The 10,218-nt window shown below is 44.9% G+C and overlaps 2 non-coding genes across 2 annotated transcripts; one reads left to right on the top strand and one right to left on the bottom strand.

The window, feature by feature from the left end:
- Nucleotides 1–2,016: 2,016 nt before the first annotated feature.
- On the bottom strand, nucleotides 2,017–2,098 carry TRNAL-AAG (transfer RNA leucine (anticodon AAG)). The gene has a single exon. It is a non-coding gene; the product is annotated as a tRNA-Leu (tRNA).
- A 7,603-nt stretch (nucleotides 2,099–9,701) lies between these two features.
- TRNAL-AAG (transfer RNA leucine (anticodon AAG)) lies at nucleotides 9,702–9,783 on the top strand. Its single transcript has one exon. It is a non-coding gene; the product is annotated as a tRNA-Leu (tRNA).
- The last annotated feature ends 435 nt before the right edge of the window (nucleotides 9,784–10,218 follow it).

Raw genomic sequence — 10,218 nt, forward strand, 5'->3', positions numbered from 1 at the left:
CGAGGCTGAGTGGACCCCGTTCCAGCCCTCGTACCACTTTTCAAATTTAGTGGCAGAGCCGGGAATCGAACCCGGGCCTCCAGGGGTGGCAGCTAATCACGCTAACCACTACACCACAGAGGCGGACACCATCATTTCAAAATAATAATAATACGTATGGATGAGCCTCCGTGGCTCAGACGGCAGCGCGTCGGCCCCTCACCGCTGGTTACCGTGATTCAAATACCGGTCACTCCACGTGAGATTTGTGCTGGACAAAGCGGAGGCGGGACAGGTTTCTCTCCGGGGTAATTCGATTTTCCCTGTCATCTTTCATTCCAGCAACACTCTCTTTTCTTATTTCATAGCATCTATCAGTCACAGTCATTAATAAATAACTTTGGGAGTGGCGACCCCATCGTACTAATAGCCTATATCTGCTTCATTCATTCCACCCCTGACCCAGTCAATGACGGGAAAACAGGTTGTAGGTTTTCAATAATATGTATGGCTTAGATGGTAGAGCTCTGACTTTCTGTACCCAAGATGACGGGTTTTCTCATTCCGGTGGTATCTGAAGATACGCCAGATTTTTCAGCACGTACAAGAACTCCTGCAAGCCAAACTTCTTCTTCCTCATCATCATCTTCGTCTTCTGTCCGATTCGTTGGCTGAACGGTCAGTGTACTGGCTTTCGGTTCAGAGTATCCCGGGTTCGATTGGTCGGGAATTTTAACCTTAATTGGTTAATTCCAATGGCACAGGGCTGGGTGTACGTGTTGTCTTCATCATCATTTCATACTCATCACGACGCGCAGGTCGCCTTCGGGAGTCAAATAGAAAGACCTGCACCTGGCGAGCCGAACCCGTCCTGGGATATCCCGGCACTAAAAGTCATACGACATTTCATTTTTATTTCATCTTCTTCTGCTTCTTCTTAATCCGTTTACACTCCAGGGCAGTGTCCTGGAGCTTCAGACATTGGATCGTGGGATACAACTGGGGAGAATGACCAGTACCTCGCCCAGGCGGCCTCACCTGCTATGCTGAACACGGGCCTTGGTGGGGGATGGGAGGGTTGGAAGGGATAGACAAGGAAGTGGGAAGGAAGCGGCCGTGACCTTAAGTTAGGGACCATCCCGGTATTGACCTGGAGCAGAAGTGGGAAAACCACGGAAAACCACTTCGAGGATGGCTGAAGTGGGAATCGAACCCATACCTGCGGGGGTGGCAGCTAATCACACAAACCACTACACTACAGAGGCAGAAGAATAATGTCTTGTAGAAAAATCTACGACACTAGGCTGGTGTATTTGATCACCGAACAGAAGGAGGACCGAACCAGCCGTCTTCGGTTCAGAAAGCTGGAGTTCTGCAGTCTAATATACAACCCGACATCTTTTCTTCTTCTTCTTCTTCTTCTTCTTCTTCTTCTTCTTCTTCTTCTTTATCTGTTTACCTCCAGGGTCGGTTTTTCCCTTGGACTCAGCGTGGGATCCCACCTTTACTGCCTCCAAGGGCAGTGTCCTGGAGCGCGAGACTTTGCGTCGGGGTTACAACTGGGAAGGAGGAGCAGTACCTTGCCCAGGCGGCCTCACCTGTTATGCTGAACAAGGACCTTGCGGGGGAATGGGAAGCTTGTAATGGATAAGCAGGGTAGAGGGAAGGAAGCGGCCGTGGCCTTAAGTTAGGCACCATCGCGGTATTTGTCTGGAGGAGAAGTGGGAAAGCACTTCCAGGATAGCTGAGGTGGGAATCAAACCCACCTCTACTCAGTTGACCTCCCGAGGCGACTGGACCCCGTTTCAGCCCTCGTACCACTTTTCAAATTTCGTGGCAGAGTCGGGAATTGAACCCGGGCCTCCGGGTGTGGCAGCTAATCACACTAACCACTAAACCACAGAGGCAGACCAACCCGATTTTTTACTATATAAATCATGACATGATTGCTCGTCAAAATGTTGCTTGCAATTTAATAATCATGTCTAGGTATTTTTCACACATCCCTGATGTTCGGTCTTTTAAAGGAAAATTTGATGGCAGCGGTGGGATTCGAACCCACGCCCCCGAAGAGACTGGTGCCTTAAACCAGCGCCTTAGACCGCTCGGCCACGCTACCACATATGTTTGCCGCTTGTTTAGAAAGTCATCTACTTTGATTGTGACTTGGCACGTAACCAGAATGAATAATATACCGTGCTGTAGCGACACTTGGCCTTCTGAACCCAGAATTCAATGAAGAAGACTTCGACTGTCCCGCATTGCACTGCCATGCAGAGGGAAGAATATCCTCGCAAGAAGGAGAATGAGATAGTTTTGAGATGAGGCAGTGATTGAGCAGGAATTCTGCCTCTCTCAGAACTCGCAACACTTGGACTACGTAGACTTCCAGGTAGAGACATGATTTTTTTCGCATTAATTTAAGTACGATTTCGCGAAAGTCAACTTTTCGCGTCATTTCGCTAATTAGGTCTTTCCGATCCCTTGAATTTCACATCCCCCTGTGGGTGGGGGTGGTAGAATAACACCCACGGTATTCCCTGCCTGTCGTAAGATGCGACTGAAAGGGGCCTCAGGGGCTCTGAACTTTGGAGCGTGGGTTGGCGACCATGGGGCCCTTAGCTGAATCCTGACATTGCTTCCACTTACTTGTGCCAGGCTCCTCACTTTCATCTATCCTATTCGACCTCTCTTGGTCAACTCTTGTTCCTTTCCGACCCCGACGCTATTAGGTTTGCGAGGGCTAGGGAGTCTTTCATTTTCACGCCCTTCGTGGCCCTTGTCTTTCTTTGACCGATATCTTCATTTTTCGAATTGTCGGATCCCTTCCACTTTTCCCTCTGATTGGTGTTATATAGAGGATGGTTGCCTAGTTGTACTTCCTCTTAAAACAAATTCACCACCACCACCACCTTGAATTTCACAGCAATGATTTTCTAAAAATAATCCTTAAATGTTTCATCCTTTTAATTTGTGAATTCTTTATGTGAAAGGTCCACCTCTGTGGTGTAGTGTTTAGCGTAATTAGCTGTCTCCTCCGGAGGTCCGGGTTCGATTCCCAACTCTGCCATGAAATTTGAGAAGTGATACGAGGGTTGGGACGGGGTCCACTCAGCCTCGGGAGGTCAACTGAATAGAGGTGGATTCGATTCCTACCTGAGCCATCCTCGAAATGGTTTTCGGTGATTTTCCACTTCTCCTCCATGTAAATGCCGGGAGCCTAATGTTACACCACCGTCATATACAAATTCACACGTACCTTAACATTTCAAAATGTTACACTATGACTTACACTACTGTAGATTGAGCGGTCCAAGTACTAATACTTATCTTATCATCGTAAACACCAGCACGTTTGTGTACAAATTCAAACATACCTTAAATAATTCAGATGCCTTAACACTACAATTTACAGTGGGTAGAGCGCCACTTTAAAGCATGACACTATCACCTACAAATGTACACAAAATTCACAGAATACTGTAGTGCCAGGGCCTCTCAAACGCCCAAAATCTCACGCGTGCAAATCGAGGCGCAAGAGCTCCGTGCACTGTGCATCGCTCCCGCTCGGCACGGCTCGGACCAACGCTTCGTCTTTGGGCTACTCGGCTAGCTCGGCTCAATTCGGCTCGCATCTGTAGCGCTACCCAGCAAGTGAGGAAGAGGGAGACAGGGGGAGCGAGCGAGACAGGCGTGGGGAAAGAGAGAGGCCGCACTATTGCTCCAAATCGAGGAGTGGGGGTCTGCACTCTGGTTAACCAAGGGAAGTCGTCTTTTGCACCGTGCACAGTGCATGCACCAAGCGCATGCACCCTGAGAGGCCCTCCTGTAGTCTATTCTTGAAGCATCTTTCATTTTTGCTAGAAGGCTCCAAGACAGCTGTAGGTAGTGCATTCAAATCATCAATTCCCCGTTTTTCTTTTTTCTTTTCTTAATCTGCTTACCCTCCAGGGTTGGTTTTTTCTCTCGGACTCAGCGAGGGATCACACCTCTGCCGCCTCAGGGGCAGTGTCCTCGAGCGTGAGGCATTGGATCTGGGGATACAACTCACCTGTTATGCTGAACAGGGGCCTTGTGGGGTGATGGAAAGATTGGAAGAGATAGACAAGGAAGAGGGAAGGAAGCGGCCATGGCCTTAAGTTAGGTACCATTCCAACATTTGCCTGGAGGAGAAGGGGTAAACCACGGTAAACCACTTCCAGGATGGCTGAGGTGGTAATCGAAACCACTTCTACTCAATTGACCTCCCGAGGCTGAGTGGACCCCGTTCCAGCCCTCGTGCCACTTTTCAAATTTCGTGGCAGAGCCAGGGATCGAAACCGTGCCTCGATTTACAAACGAATATTTACCATAGTTAGTTTTTACTTTATGCGGACGATCTGTCCTTGTGTAACAGGGCTTTTCTATTCGACTGTTCATCTCTGGCTTATTCGTGTAGGCATTATCCATGGCACATCAGCGTGTTCGTTTCCTTCTAGTCCCCAGTGTCTCCCTTCCAAGTTTTTCGATCGTACTTGTCACACCTCTCCGACATTAGTGTTGAATCCGCAATTTCCGGAATCGTGTACTATCATATCCACTGAGAAACGCGTAAATACATACAGTTATCACTTACTTTTATTATTATTTATTTTATTTGAAAGGATCGACTACTTCCCAGAAAATCTGGGCTTCCATAACGACAAGTTTAATTAACGGGAAACGAAATAATCTAGAAATAAACTTAAAAGTAAACACGTAAAATATATCTAAATCAACTAAAGAATTCAGAATATATCAGTGCATCTCACAATTAAAAAAATCTACAAAATTTACTTCAAATAGGTAATACAAATCCTGAAATTAAATATGTTGATATTTGGTGTTGGCACCCTTGGCATTGCGTGTTTGGTCAAGTTGGACGTTCCATTTAACAACAGCACGAAGAGGAGAACTCTACTGGGCAACCTGTGGCTGACCTAACCATTCAGGAGAGTCAAATGAAAACGTTGGATTTCTACTTTGGACTCGCGTGATGTAGCGATATGTAGGATATAGCGATCCTGTAAGTTCACTTGGACTCACCTACTGTAGTGTTGCTGTTTTCATGGCCTACTATATTTTCCTGGATATAGCGATCCTGTGAGATCATCTGGACTCACCTGCTGTAGTGTTGCTGTTCAGGCCTATTAAAGTTTCTCGGATATATCGATGCTGTAAATTCACCTGGACTCATCTGCTGTAGTGTTGCTGTTTCCATGGATTACTAGATTTTCTCGGATATAGCTATCCTGTAAGCTAACCCGGACTCATCTGCTGTAGCGTTGCTGTTTTCATGGCCTACCACCTTTTCTCGGATATAACGATTCTGTAAGCCCGCCTGGCCTCGCGTGGTGTATTGTAGCTCTTTCCACAGCCTACTATTTTGCTCGGATATAGTGATCCTTTAAGCTCACTTGGACTCACCTGCTGCAGTGTTCCTGTTTCCGTGGCCCACTAAAGTTTCTCGGATATAGCGATCCTGTAAGCTCATCTGGACTCACCTACTGTATTCTTGCATTTTCCACGGCCTGCTATGATATCTCGGATACAGAGGTCTTGTAATCCCACCTGCACTTGCCTACTGGAGTGTTGCAATTTACATGGCCGGTACTGCGGCCAGACCGTTCCATTTAAGCGAAAACTATGAATGTCTCGATGTTGCAGCCCCCACCGCTCGTATTTTCATCAACGTCAGTGCCTCCAGAACTGTTTTATAGCCTCTAGAAATTAGGCTGTTACTGCATAGGCGAACTTGGTCAGGCCATTTACATTGTCTTCTTGACCACAGCCTATCAACAATATGCAATTATTATTATTATTAATTACGTTTCGGCCAGCTGAGGAACACGTCATTTGCACTGTCTCTCAGTATTCTCACATTCTCGATGTTGTTATTTTCTATTTTCAGTCCACGCACATCTTGTTTTAAGTTTCGGATTTTCTTGAAAATTCTGGTGTGCTTGAAGTTTCTTCTCATGACAGAAATGTTTGGCCATTTTTGTCCCAAATATTCGTTAGTTTCCTTCTTCTCCTCTTTCTTCTTTACGATGAGGCCTGCTAGAGACCACCATGCTCTATTCTTTTCTCCTCAAACCACTTCACACCATGTTTCCTGTTATTTCTTCCTTGGAATCCTTCCATTCTTAAAACTGTATTTTTTTAATCTCTTCCTATAGTTTCCTCTTCACTTCTTTTTTATTTATTTCTAATTTTTTTCTGTTAGCAAACGTGTTATATGGGCTATTTCTTCCAAGAGATTGATTTCAAATTTATTTATTATTTTCTTCTTTCAAAAGAGCCAACGGCCGAAGCCGTGTTGAAACACCGGATCCCGTGAGATCTCCGAAGTTAAGCAACATTGAGCCTGGTCAGGAGTTGGATGGGTTACCACGCGCTTTTGGTGGGGGGTAAGGGAATGGAGGAGCGGAAAGGAACTGGCCACCCTACCGCACGTAAACTCCGGCTCAGGAACACCTCTGCGGAGGTTCGGACCTGCCTTCGGGCAGAATAACCCTTATCTACCTACCTCTTTCAAAAGAAAGCAATCCCAGTAAAAACCTCCGTTAACTGAAATAAAGGGGACTTGCAACATTCTGGATGACACAAAATTTTGTGTAATATTTCATTATTTTAAGATTTTTAGATAAGCATTTCTTGTTGTAAAAATACTTAGTGATGCCATCCGCTCTTTCCATCTTGTGTAATTTTCCTTCTACAGCAGATTTTTCTAGATAATTTTCTTGAAGTATTTCTCCCAGGTATTTCAATTTATTTACTTTCGCTATTCGACCAATATGTGTTGTGACACTTACTTTTCCTACAGAGATTCTCAAACATGGCTTGTTCGCTATTTTCTCCAAGAGATTGATTTCAAATGTATTTATTACTTTCTCCTTCCAAAAGAAATTAATCACAGTAAAAACCTCCGTTAACTGAAATAAAGGAGGTTACACAATTTTCGAACGACCAAAATTTTGTGTAACAAGTAAATTATATTTTTGGCGTCAATATAGAGAAAATAACTGATATCGTAGTTTATGTTGAAATAATTGTTTTTGTTGACTGTATCTAAATTATAATATTAATTTGAAGAATCGATCTTTCAAAGGAAGATGTACAGAAATTATATTATTCTCAAGTATAGTATACTGTGTTTCTATTTTTTTTTAATGTGTTTCTTTTCTGAACTTTATTTTTACAGTGTTTCCTTGCGACCGCATCCCACCATCGTTTTAATATGACAGTGGTTTTCAACCTTTCAGAGCCCAGGGCTCACCTGAACAACAACAATCCTTCCGCAGCTCCCATGCAGTAAAAACTGTCAATATTTTGGCATTTACTGTAAGAATTTGTAAAAATAATGCTAACCAACATACAAGGAGATACTCGTACACACAAAGTGCAGTCTGAAGAACCTTTAGTAAGTTATAAAATAAAAAGACAGATAATGTTATCTATATTTTTGACAAGTTGTTTTACGTCGCACCGACTTAGATAGGTCTTATAGGGACGATGGGACAGGAAAGGGCCACGAGTGGGAAGGAAGCGGCCGTGGCCTTAATTAAGGTACAGCCCCAGCATTTGCCTGGTGTGAAAATGGGAAACCATGGAAAACCATCTTCAGGGCTGCCGACAGTGGGGTTCGAATCCACTATCTCCCGAATACTGGGTACTGGCACATAAGTGACTGCAGCTATCATGCTCTGTGATATTTTTCATTTAAAACTCAACGAAAAATGAAAAGAAAATTATAAAAAACATATTTTGAATCAAGTAAATTTTCAATCCGACTCTATGGCTGAATGGTCAGCGTTGAGGCCTTTAGTTTAGAGGTTGCCGAGTTCGATTACCGGCTGGGTAGTGAATTTTAATCGCATCTGGTTAATTCTTCTGGCTCGGGGACTGGGTGTTTGTGTTTGTCCTAACACTTTCTTCTTCATATTCAGACAACGCACTACACAAATACTTAATAGTGAGTACATCCCTCCAAAGAGCGTTGGCATCAGGAAGGGCATCCGACCGTAAAACAGGCTTAATTCCACATATGCAATAGGGTACGCACCCGCGACCTCACAGCTGTGGGAAAAGCGGTAGTAGTAGAAGAAGAAGAAAGTAAATTTTCTTTATTGCTAATAGGAAAACTCCATGGCGCCCTTGGAGGTCATTCAAGTCGTCCCAGGGTGCCATGGCGCACCGGTTGAAAACTTACGTATTATGAGAACATCTTATGACTAAATTACATTGCTTTATTCAACAAGCAAGCTATCTGGAAAAATATTTTAAATGTAGAATAGCCCTATTTTTAACCTATTTGCCTCGGTGCTCACCGTTAATACCTTCACTCTTTGGAAAAGATAAAGTAAATTTTCTTTCGAAAACTGAATATCATACGTTACCGTGTGTAAGGGGCTTTGCTGTGACCAAGACGAAACACCAGGCAAAGACAGTGGAAACACGGCACCATTTGTACGTATTGTATATAGAAGGCAGTGTTCTGGCGCACGGTAATAACGTGAGTAAGGAGATGACGAATACTGGTTGTCTGGTCCATGCAAAATTGCCTACGATGAGGTGATCACGTTAACTGAATCGGTTATTTGAGAAAGCACACATGTCCTCTACTACTAGTCTTCAAAAAAGTGAAAATATCCTTCAGACAACTGAATGTTGAAAACATCCTAGCGATATGAGCTACGAGGCTCTGGATCGGGGGATACAACTGGGAAGGATGACCAGTGCCTCACCCAGACGGCCTGACCTGCTATGCTGAACAGAGGCCTTGGTGGGGGATGGGAAGATTGGAACGGATAGACAAGGAAGAGGGAAGGAAGCGGCCGCGGCCTTAAGTTAGGTACCATCCCGGCATTTGCCTGGAGGAGAAGTGGGAAACCACGGAAAACCACTTCCAGGATGGCTGAGGTGGGAATCGAACCCACCTGTACTCAGTTGACCTCCCGAGGCTGAGTGGACCCCGTTCCAGCCCTCGTACCACTTTTCAAATTTCGTGGCAGAGCCGGGAATCGAACCCGGGGTGGCAGCTAATCACGCTAACCACTACACCACAGAGGCGGACGGCAAATAAAGTATGAGAATATATTCTTTATTTATTTCTAAAAATTAGAATCCTTTTCTTATTCATCGTTATCCGGTCGATTAGATTAGCAGTTTGCCTTTTTCTACCGCTACGAGCGCTAATGTGAGTCAATGCAGAGTTTCACTTAAGCCCTTATACCTACATTCGGTATGGACATTTTTCAAAAAATCTAAAAACCTTAAGGTATTGAAGCAAGGAACGTATCACAGAAAGAATGATGTAAATAAGATAATTTGGCTAGGATTTGTATAGAAAAGGCAAACGAGTAAAGAAACAAGCGACTGTACACTGTTTTTCCGAAACTGCATTAGGCCGGAAGTGATTTTCGAAAAAAAAAATTTATAGCCCTTCAGTCTACGCAGTCCAAGTGTGGCGAGTTCCGAGAGAGGCAGAAATTCTGCTCAATCACTCCCTCATCTCGAACGCTATCTATTGCTCCTTCTTGCGAGGATACTCCTCCCTCTACACGTCAATGCAATGCGGGACAGTCGAAGTCTTCTTCACATCAGTCTGGGTTCAGAAGGCCAAGTGTCGTTACGCAATTTCTGGTCACGTGCCAAGTCACAATCGAAGTAGAACACTTTCTAAACAAGTGATAAAAGCATGTGGTAGCGTGGCCGAGCGGTCTAAGGCGCTGGTTTAAGGCACCAGTCTCTTCGGAGGCGTGGGTTCGAATCCCACCGCTGCCAATAACTTTTCGTTTAATGAAATGAAGATCAGTAATCAAGTCTTTCGTCGCCATTAAGACCTATCTGTGTCCGTGCGACGTAAAGCAACTAGCAAAAAAAGAAATGTATGTACGCCTCTGTGGTGTAGTGGATAGTGTGATTAGCTGCCACCCCCGGAGGGCCGGGCTCGATTCCCGGTTTTGCCACGAAATTTGAAAAGTGGTACGGGGGCTGAGTAGAGGTGTGTTCGATTTCCACCTCAGCCATCCTCGAATTGGTTTTCCGTGGTTTCCCCACTTCTCCTCCAGATAAATGACGGGATGGTACCTAACTTGAGGCCACGGCCACTTCCTTCCCTCTTCCTTCTCTATCCTTTCCAGTCTTCCCATCCAACCGCCCCCCCCCCCCCCCCCCCGACAAGGCCGCTGTTCAGCATAGCAGGTGAAGCCGCCTGGG

This window comes from Anabrus simplex, chromosome 10, assembly GCF_040414725.1.
Source record: "Anabrus simplex isolate iqAnaSimp1 chromosome 10, ASM4041472v1, whole genome shotgun sequence".
Lineage (NCBI taxonomy): Eukaryota > Metazoa > Arthropoda > Insecta > Orthoptera > Tettigoniidae > Anabrus > Anabrus simplex.